The sequence below is a fragment of the Triturus cristatus genome, chromosome 1_1 (assembly GCF_964204655.1).
Source record: "Triturus cristatus chromosome 1_1, aTriCri1.1, whole genome shotgun sequence".
Lineage (NCBI taxonomy): Eukaryota > Metazoa > Chordata > Amphibia > Caudata > Salamandridae > Triturus > Triturus cristatus.
The window spans coordinates 528758539-528769236 of NC_140579.1; positions in this window are offsets into that span (position 1 = coordinate 528758539).

Here is a 10698-nt window from a genome sequence, read left to right on the forward strand (position 1 = left end):
GAAAAAACAAAAAAATCACAAAATTGTTGAAAACCTCCCAAAAATATAAAAGAAGAAAGAAGAAAAAAAAAAGTTCTTGTAAGAACTAACTTTCCTGGTTTAAAAAAAGAGCTAAATTTCTTTGTAGTGTGTGAAAGTTTAGATGAATGTATGTTTAGTACGTAATTGAGTGAATGAATGCATTAGTAGCGTATGATGAAAGTATAAGTGCAGAACTATGAGGAAGTGCTCCAGCATCGCGCAGTAACCTCTTTAACTACAGTGTGCTGTAGTACTTCCGCATCACAGGGATGCAACATATGTACATAAATATGTTGCAAATCTATGCTTCTCTCTGCACGGCTGCTTACACTGCAGCCATGTGGTGATATTAGGCACCCTTCCACCATAGTGCAAGGATATCTGTGTCATGTGCTGTTTGTTTTTCTGCAGGAAGACACACCTTGCTGCACCAAAACAATGAGAAAATGCATTTTTCTCCTTCAATGTATGCTGAACATTTCAGCATGCATTGAAGATATAAAAATGTGGAGAAATGAAAACAATTCTCCTTTTTGTGCTTTCCTACACCAATTTTAGAATGGTGCAGCATTCACATTAATATCGAGATTTATGATTTATGATAAATCTAGACATGTGTCTTGTTCTATGAGTATTCAGTGCAATCATGCACAACAACACCTATAGAACACCCTTTCAACGCAAAGTGTTGTGCATAATGAGGCTGTATTTACATGGAGTAGAAAAAGTACACAGAGTGCCTTTCCCTCTCTTTGTAAATATAAAAGACTGGCTTGCACAATAAGTATGTTACAAAAAATGACATATTTCCGGTTTTAAAATTCATTGAGAATCATAGAAGGTAAGCACAGAGTTTTGTCTGCAAAGATGCTCAAAGAAGAATGATTGAAATGATTGCGGTCCTTCAATATGTACAATGGGAAATATTATGAACCCCTCAAATCTCTTTTTTTGCAGGTCACATGATATCTGATTATGGTCAGATTTTAAAACTACATAGGTATAAACAGAGTGTTTTTAGAAATATGTTTTAACTTTGTAGCTTCTTGCATACCTCGTCATTCTGCATATTGAGACTTAGTTAAACTTACCTTCACAATAATAGGAATAAAAAATGCTATGCATTTTTTTCATATTTTCATTGCAATCTAAATTCATATAAATTACTTGTTTTAAAATTTGGATCTGTGAAAGCAAAGAAAAAAAAATTATAACATGTAATACTAAATTTTTTACAAGACAGCATAATTTCCACAAAGTAATTTGTTTGCCTTTTTTGCTGTTCTCAGAATATTTTGAATTTCACTAGAAATAGTGATTTCAATCGTACTCATCACTTAACAGCGGGCCAAAAAAGAACAATCAGAAAGATTGTTAAAAAAAAACAACATACTATTCTCAGTAAAATAACAGAAAATACAAATCACACATATATGAAATGCTTACAGATTACAAACTTTTCTAACTTTAACTTATAAAAACTGTAAATGTTGCCGCATTAAAATAATCACCGAATGAATGACCACCAAAAATTCCATAATTCAAAAATATACCTTTCCTTGAGGCCAAATGGTATTTTTGCACTCCTTTATTTATGTAAATTGTCCAATGGTAGTCCTATTAAATTATAATATTAAATTCCTCACAGAGAGAATTGTCTTCCTAAAACTTTGGCTTTAAAAATATTAGGTAGGAATTTGGTAATTCACCAGGCAAACGTTGTTTGAAAACCAACTGGGCATCATTACAAAGTGTCCAGCCTTTCTCACATTTTAGATAGGCAGTGTAATGTCCAGATGTGGTGGAAGGACCATCATAGAAAATTATTGCAATTGATACAAAAGTCCTTCCTGATATTGATAGTTGTGCTGCTACAAATTGCTTTATTAAAGTATCCAAATTTCTTCCGTCAGCTGTACAAAGTTGCATCATTAAAATTATGTATTGTCCATACTTTGTTAAGAATAATGTGGATAACATTTCTGATTTACATTGGCTGCACTCCATGTTTTGAATTGCACCTTTAACTAATTTATTGAAAGACACTGATTTACAGTCTGGTAATGTTAAATACAGAAATCTCTCAGTGTCTACATTGGTGCTACATGTAAACATGCAATTTTTACAATAATGTTCCCATTTGTAAGAAAGGCCAAAAATATTTTCTATTTCTACACCTTCATTTTCAAAAATGATAAGCATATACATTAAAAATTCCTGAGCATCTTGTTGGATATTTTGTGTAAGTTGTGTAGAACCAGAACACACATCCAAAAGACTACGAACATCTGAAACATATTGTATTTTAGTTCTATCTGTTGTCAATTTTTCATAAACAGAATGCAACAGAGAACAAAATCTTTTTTGCCGATTCTCCATAATTTGCTCTTGCAAACCTTCAAGATAAAAAACAACATTGACCACTACATAAGCATAGCAGTTGACATCAGAACTATTTTCAAACTGATAACCAACAATCTCTCCAACAGTGTCCAATTTCTTTTTACCTGCAATCACAACATTATCTTGTTCTTTTCTTTTCATGACACCTTCAGAACAGATATTCTCAAACCTTCTTTTTCGACCAATCACACGCTTTTCAAATACAGAATATTGATCTAAATTTGGAACATACACCCTTCTTAACCTATTATACTCTTTTACACAGTTTGCATCTGCAGTAACCTTTGTCTCATCAAAATCAATCAAAAACAAACCAGATAATGTTCTGACTCGCGACAAAGCAACATATGCCATACCCTCTTTAAATACGGTAGATCCAATGTTCACCAATGCACTGTTTACACTTAATCCTTGAGATTTATGAATAGTCACTGCATATGCCAGAGAAAATGGAAATTGTTTCCTACGGACATATAAATCTTTAACAAGCAAAAAACGAACTGAACAACGACCAAGTTCTTTAACCTCATCAAACTGATCAAATTAAATTTTAAAAAATTCAATTCCTTCTTTTTCCTGATACTTCACAAAATCCACCACTTTGCCCATTGCACCATTAACTAAACCTTTCTCTACATCCAAATTACGCCTTAAAATTACCCGACAGTTTACACACGCATATAGTGTCTTTTCTAAACCAGCAGTTTTAGATTTTTTTTTTTCTAAACAATCCAGTTTTGATCTCAACTTTCCCGGCAAAATAATAGTGATTCCTTCATGCAGTATTTTATCGATGGCTTCCATTTTTACAATTTCTTCATTTTCCAGTTTCAATAGTTCTTCGTTGAATGTTGAACACTCACGCAGTGTTGGCATTAAGCAAATCACTGACTCATTTTTAGCAATTTCCACGTACACTTTTGCAGGAACTGCATTTTCATTTGGAAAGACATTACAAAGTAATCGACTCTCCAAAGCTTCTTTCCCTTGTTGTGAAAGAATTCCAATTCTTATATCTTGAAGAATTCTTCCATATTCAGCATCATTTGCCTGTCGCATATTTGTTGTCAGTTCATTGTATTCAAAATTACTCCAAATGTTCACATTACCAACACTGCCAAGAGACTTTCTGGTATCTTCATGGGCAAGTGTTTTAAATACTGGTTGTCCTTTTACCAGAGTCAGTTGCAGTAGATCTCCAAAAACTATATCGTGTTTTCCTCCAAATAACACGTCGTACTCTGTTTTAAGAATTTGCTGCATTCTTAAATGCACAAAGGCAAGCATCAAGTTTGAAACCATGCTCACCTCATCAATAATGAGAAGTTTCATTTTCTTCAGGACTCTTGAAACTTCACAACAAGCTTCTCCAGATAGCTTGTGGTATTCCAATTTGTTCTCATGCTCTACTGGTAGCATTAGTAAACAATGTAAAGTAATTACTTTAATGTTATGTGCTGCCAACGCAGTTGGAGCAGTGACAACACAAGACAAATGCGACTCAGTTGTTTTCTGCAGATATCTTGTAATTACTTTAATTAAGAAACGTTTTCCTGTTCCAGCTTGACCACTCACATTCATTCGGACAGGTTGAAATGATGTACATGAGCACCCTCTCTTTTCATGAAGTAATCCATGGTCAATCTGCTCTTTCACTTGCTGATAGATTTGTTTCTGTTCAACATTTTTCTTCTTAAGTTGTATGTGTTATAGGTGTTTTTCGGAGACTTTCTTGTGATGGTATGTCGTATAGCTGACATAAAACTGTTCACTCTTCCTTTGGATAATTTAGGACGTGGAAATCCAAAACGACATTTGGTATAGAACTTATCCTTTGACTTGTACTTTCGTCGACAGTATTTTCCACACCTGTGGCTTTGAAATCGTAAGACTTGTTGTTTTAAGTTTTTGTCTTCTCTGCTATTGGGAAGAGCACATGTAGCATAATCTTCAATGAAAGACAAAACAGATTCATCTGAATCTGTTTCAAATGTGGGGGCGTCCTTGTCCCATAACAACATATGTATGTGAGGAGCACCTCTTGCTTGATACTCCTTTCTACAAAAGAAATCCACAACTTCTCCAAGAGGAGGATTCTTTTTATTGCAGATGAAAGACATCATAGCTTCAAATCTATGATTGAAATATCTGCATACATTGACAGGATCCAAAGAGCACAATTCTCCAGGTGTCTTGTATTCAATATTTTTAAATTGGAATTTGCCTCTCGAAGAAATTCAAGTAAATCATCCCAAGCATACTCAGCACAGCTTAGTGTAAAGAACCATGTTGGAGTTCCCAAGTTCCGTAGCATACATTTCAGTTCTCCATGTTGACAGTACCAATATTCATTAGTCCCATGCTGACATGACATCAGATTAATCAACTGAGATTCTTAATGATCATCTCTCTGATGCACTTTATCCATAAAATCCTTTGCAGTTATATTTTGAAGATGTATTCCAGTTTTTAAAATGTGATTTACTGCATATGAAAGTCCAGACAAGTCACTTTCAAACAGAAGGTGAAACATATAAGGGATACATTGACGAAATCTTGGATCTTCTGCATATAATCTTGTTGTCCGATATTCAGATGCAGGAATCTGCACAGGACGTTCATCATATCGTCCACCTTTTCCTGTTGGAAACAACTGCGGGAAACAATGAGCTTCCAAGGTCTCTTCCCATACACTCATGGGCCTTCCTGTTGCTTTTTTCATTTGAAACAACTCAATCGAATTCCCCATCACCTCTTTTGAATGAAGTGGATGTACACTGTAATGTTCATAGATCTCTTCACATCTGGACATGTCCACTTTTTCAATTTGTCCACTTAATGTTTCAGTATCTTCTGCTAAATCTATTTCTTTTTCTCCAACAAACACATTTCTATAGTACTCATTATTTTTTAACAGATACAATGACGCCTTTTGCACTTTTCCAACATCCACTAACTCTTGCCAGATTTTCTTATTCTTAGTAGGAACACCATTAACTAGAATGACTAATGGCTCATTTTCTGCATGGTCTACACCAATAGTTTCAATATTTTTCCTTAAATATATTGGTAAATACACAACTCTTCCTTTCAATCCTCTTTGCAACTCTGATGGAGGTAATTTACTTGTTTTGGGCTCCATACGAACAATAGCCTGAAACGGGTGAACACATTGTATGAGAATAAACTCATACGTATTTAAATCTATCAGCTCTGGAGGAATAGCAACCAACTCTCGATTATTATGAACAGCTCCAGCAGGCATTTTATTCTCATCTAATTTGTTTTAACAATATTTGCAAATACGCTGCTCACATCCCAAATCAAAACAATCCTCTACCAGCAAATAAGTTGCAAATTCCATCCACTTATCATTATCTTCTATTTCACTTTTTAAATACAGATTGACACCCCTAGTCTGATTTTTATAGTGACTTCGCCGACAACAAATACAAGAAACATTTGGTCTTTCACCTGAAATTACCTTAAACTTCGTGATTTCATCCTCAAATTTTTCTGTAATTACGGGTTGTACATTGTCTTCAACATTTTGTTCTACTAATGTGTCAGTTTCTTCACTCTCTTGCTGAGGACCAAAGTAACAAAACTCAATATCATCACAGACCTGCTTCCCATCTGATACTGACCCACGCAAAAGAGCACTGTTCAACTCACTTAACTTTAGTGCTGGACTTTTTGCATAATACAACCTTCTCACTAACTTCCGCATTTGAGTATGATGTACTGCCAGCATTCTGAAATGGTGAAAAACACTTTGACAAACTTTCCTAGAAAGACAAGCCAGAGAATGACCTTGCAAACCAGTATGTTTTCTCACTCTGCAAGGGTCTAGTCCTTGCAACAGCTTAATCTTTTGTTTTACACTTTTTTTAGTATAGGCTCGTAAAAAACTACATAATTTTTCAATAGATTCCTGTCGTACACTGCAAACACTACTGCAATCCCAAGTGTACACAGGGTTTTTAGCACGTCTCCCTAAAACTTCATCAGCTATCACTTCTTCTGCACTTCTTTCAACCATTTTCTCTTTCTCCACTGGACAACCGTCACTAACCTCATAACCTCTACCACTGGTGTCAACTGCATACAATAATTTTTCGCTCAGTGAATAACTCTCTTCATTAAAAAAAGGCTCTGAACTGGAACTGTGTTTCCATTCTCCCAAAAACATCACAAATTCTTTTTTTTATTGATAACACTTTTCCTCCTACTTTTGGCTTTCATTACATGTATTGGTTTATCTAGTGATCGAATTCTGTTTAACACTAAAATAAACAGTTTCCTTTTTACTTCAACAGCCTTTTCCACAATGTTTTCAATATGCTTCTTCTTTTTATAAAATAAAGCTCTCTTTTTATATTTCTTCACATCTTTCAGCAAATTATGCACTACTCTCTTGTAAAATATTTTTTTGTGTAATTCCTTATACTGATTTTGCTTTCTTTTACCATACTTTATCTCCTTTGACTGACAATTTGCTTTTTTACTTTTCCTCTTATTTTGAATTTTTTTCTTACTTGAAGAATTCTCAGTAGTTCCAGCACTATCTACATTCTGTTTGCTCCTACAAACATTTTTAATAAATTGCTTCATGATCTTACCAGAAGATTTTTTCCTTTTAGCCACATTATCTTGTACATTCAATACTTGTGGTTGATGTTTCTTCAAATATTCCTCCTGTCTCTGTTCTTTTCTTTTTCTTTTTTTTTCTGGCATGATTTCTCTATTTTAACGTTGAAAAACAGTATCTGTAAAAAAAGAATCACAAATAAAAGTATATTAATAACTTTCAAATTTATACTATTCCATTACTGTACAAACACATTTTATATAAAAACTGACTATGAAACTATAGCCCTGAACCACAAGTGTGACGATGGTTAAAACACTACATGCATAGTGCATACTACTTTGAAGCAGTTCATGCCCTAAACCCTACCTCACTAAAACACTACATGCTAACTGACTAAATGATTACAGTACTATAAGGAGACACACTGGGTGAGTAACAGGGTATTTGCTAGAAGTGTATGAATACTAACTGGGGAATTGAAGGTGTGCAGGACAACTAAGTAGGTGATTAGAGGACTACATGCATACTGGATAGGCATTTAAAGCAGTCCATGTGCTAAGGCCTGGCTCACTGCATGAGTACGTGGGTACTGACTGAATGATTAGAGTACAGCAAGGAGAATCCCTGGGTGAATTTATAAGTGGTAGGCTTTTGGCACAGGGAATGGATTAGTACTTGGTACTGAATGGGTCACTAGAGGACTGCAAAGGGAGTGACAGGGTGTTTCCTGCAAGTGTATGGATACTGACTAGGGAATTGAAGGTGTGAAAAACAACTGTGTAGGTGGTTAGAGGACTACATGCATAGTGAATATGCATTTGAAGCAGTCTATGTGATAAGGCCTGGCTCACTGCATGGGTACTTGGGTACTGACTGAATGATTAAAGTACAGCAAGAAGAGTGCCTGGGTGAATTTATAAGTGGTAGGCTTTTGGCGCAGGGAATGGATTAGTACTTGGTACTGAATGGATCACTAGAAGAGTGCAAAGGGAGTGACAAGATGTTTGCTGGACTGTATGGATACTGACTAGGGAATTGAAAGTGTGAAAGACAAGTGTCTAGGTGGTTAGAAGACTGCATGCATAGTGGAAAGGGGTTTGAAGAAGTCCATGTGCTAAGGCCTAGCTCAGTGCATGAATACTAAGGCAGTGACTGAATAATTAGAGTACTGCAAAGAGAGTGTCTTGGTGAGTTTATAAGTGTTTGGGTTTTGGCACAGTGAATGGATTAGTAAAGGGTGCTGAATGGGTCACTGGAAGACTGCAAAGGGAGTGACAGGGTGTTTCCTGGAAGTGTATGGATACTGAGTAGGGAATTGAAGGTGTAGAAGACAAGTGTATAGTATGTAAGAAGACTACATGCATACTGCATAGACATTTGAAGCAGTCTATTTGGTAATGAATGGTTCACAACATAAGTACTTAGAAACTGAATAAATCATCAGACTACTTCTAGGACAGTGCCTGGGTAAAACTTTTAAATTTTCAGTTCTCGCACAGTGAAGAGAATAGTACATGGTACTGCACCTTAGTGTCAAACCCAGACTCATTTTATCAATGCATAAGCAAAGTCTAGCTTCTAATGCTACTAAAACTTGACAACATGACCGGTTTTAAAAGAGTTATCTGTCAGAAAATACACGATGTTACCCAATCCTTCTCTCACAGTGGTCCCCAAATGCACACACACTCACAGTGTGATTCTAGACAAGCACCACTATCCCTAGGAGTTTAACAAAACTCATTCACAACAGTGGAAGTGGTAAGGAAACTGCACACAATCTACATATTTCAGGACTGCACTTTAGTGTCAATGCCTGACTCATTTAATCAAAGCATAAGCCAAAAATGTCTTCTAATGCTACTAAAACTTGACAACATGACATGTTTTAAAACACTTATCTGTCTGCAAATACACGATGTTACCAAACGCTTCTCTCACAGTGGTTCCCAAATGCACACAGACTCACAGTGTGATTCTAGACAAGCAACACTATCCCTAGCAGCTTACCAAAACTCATTCACTACTGTGCAAGGGATAAGGAGACTACACATAATTTACATATTTAAGTACTGTACTTTAGTGTCAAAGCATGACTCATTTTATCAATGCATAAGCAAACACTGGCTTCTAATGCTACTAAAACTTGACAACATGACAGGTTTTAAAACAGTTATCTGCCACCAAATACATGATGTTACCAAATGCTTCTCTCACAGTGGTTCCCAAATGCACACAGACTCACTGTGTGATTCTAGACAACAACCACTATCCCTAGAAGTTTACCGAAACTCATTCACTACTGTGGAAGTGGTAAGGGAACTGCACACAATCTAAAATATTTCAGGACTGTACGTTTGTGTCAAAGCCTGACTCATTTAATCAAAGCATAAGCAAAGACTGGCTTCTAATGCTACTAAAACTTGACAACATGACCGGTTTTAAAAGAGTTATCTGTCACAAAATACACGATGTTACCCAATCCTTCTCTCACAGTCGTTCCCAAATGCACACACACTCACAGTGTGATTCTAGACAAGCACCACTATCCCTAGGAGTTTACCAAAACTCATTCACTACTGTGCAAGGGATAAGGAGACTACACACAATCTACACATTTAAGTACTGCACTTTAGTGTCAAAGAATGACTCATTTTATCAATGCATAGGCAAACACTGGCTTCTAATGCTACTAAAACTTAACAACATGACAGGTTTTAAAACAGTTATCTGTCACCAAATACATGATGTTACCAAATGCTTCTCTCACTGTGGTTCCCCAATGCACACCGACTCACAGTGTGATTCTAGACAAGCACCACTATCCCTAGGAGTTTACCAAAACTCATTCACTACTATGGAAGTGGTAAGGGAACTGCACACAATGTACATATTTCAAGACTGCACTTTTGTGTCAAAGCCTGACTCATTCAATCAACACATAAGCAAAGACTGGCTTCTAATGCTACTAAAACTTGACAACATGACAGGTTTTAAAACAGTTATCTGTCAGCAAATACACGATGTTACCAAATGCTTCTCTTACAGTGGTTCCCAAATGCACACAGACTCACAGTGTGATTCTAGACAACAACCACTATCCCTAGGAGTTTACCAAAACGTATTCACTACTATGGAAGTGGTAAGGGAACTGCACACAATATACAAATTTCAAGACTGCGCTTTTGTGTCAAAGCCTGACTCATTTAATCAACGTATAAGCAAACACTGGCTTCTAATGCTACTAAAACTTGACAACATGACAGGTTTTAACCCCTTGCCTGCTCATGACGGAACCACTCCGTCATGAGCCACGGGCGCTGTGTGCTCATTACGGAGTGGTTCCGTCATGCTGCGGCCGTTGGTGGCCGCTCCGCCTACACGGCACTGATTCCCCGCCTGTGCCGGCGAAAAATGCAAGTGGGCGGAGTCGTGACGGAACCACTCCGTCATGAGCACAGCGCGCCCGTGGCTCAAGACGGAGTGGTTCCATCACGAGCATGGCGGCGCCGCAAACCCCACAAACCCCCCCAGCACTGTGGCAAAATTCGGGCCACGGCGAAGGGGTTAAAAGAGTTATCTGTCAGCAAATACACAATGTTACCAAATGCTTCTCTCACAGTGGTTCCCAAATGCACACAGACTCACTGTGTGATTCTAGACAAACAACACTATCCCTT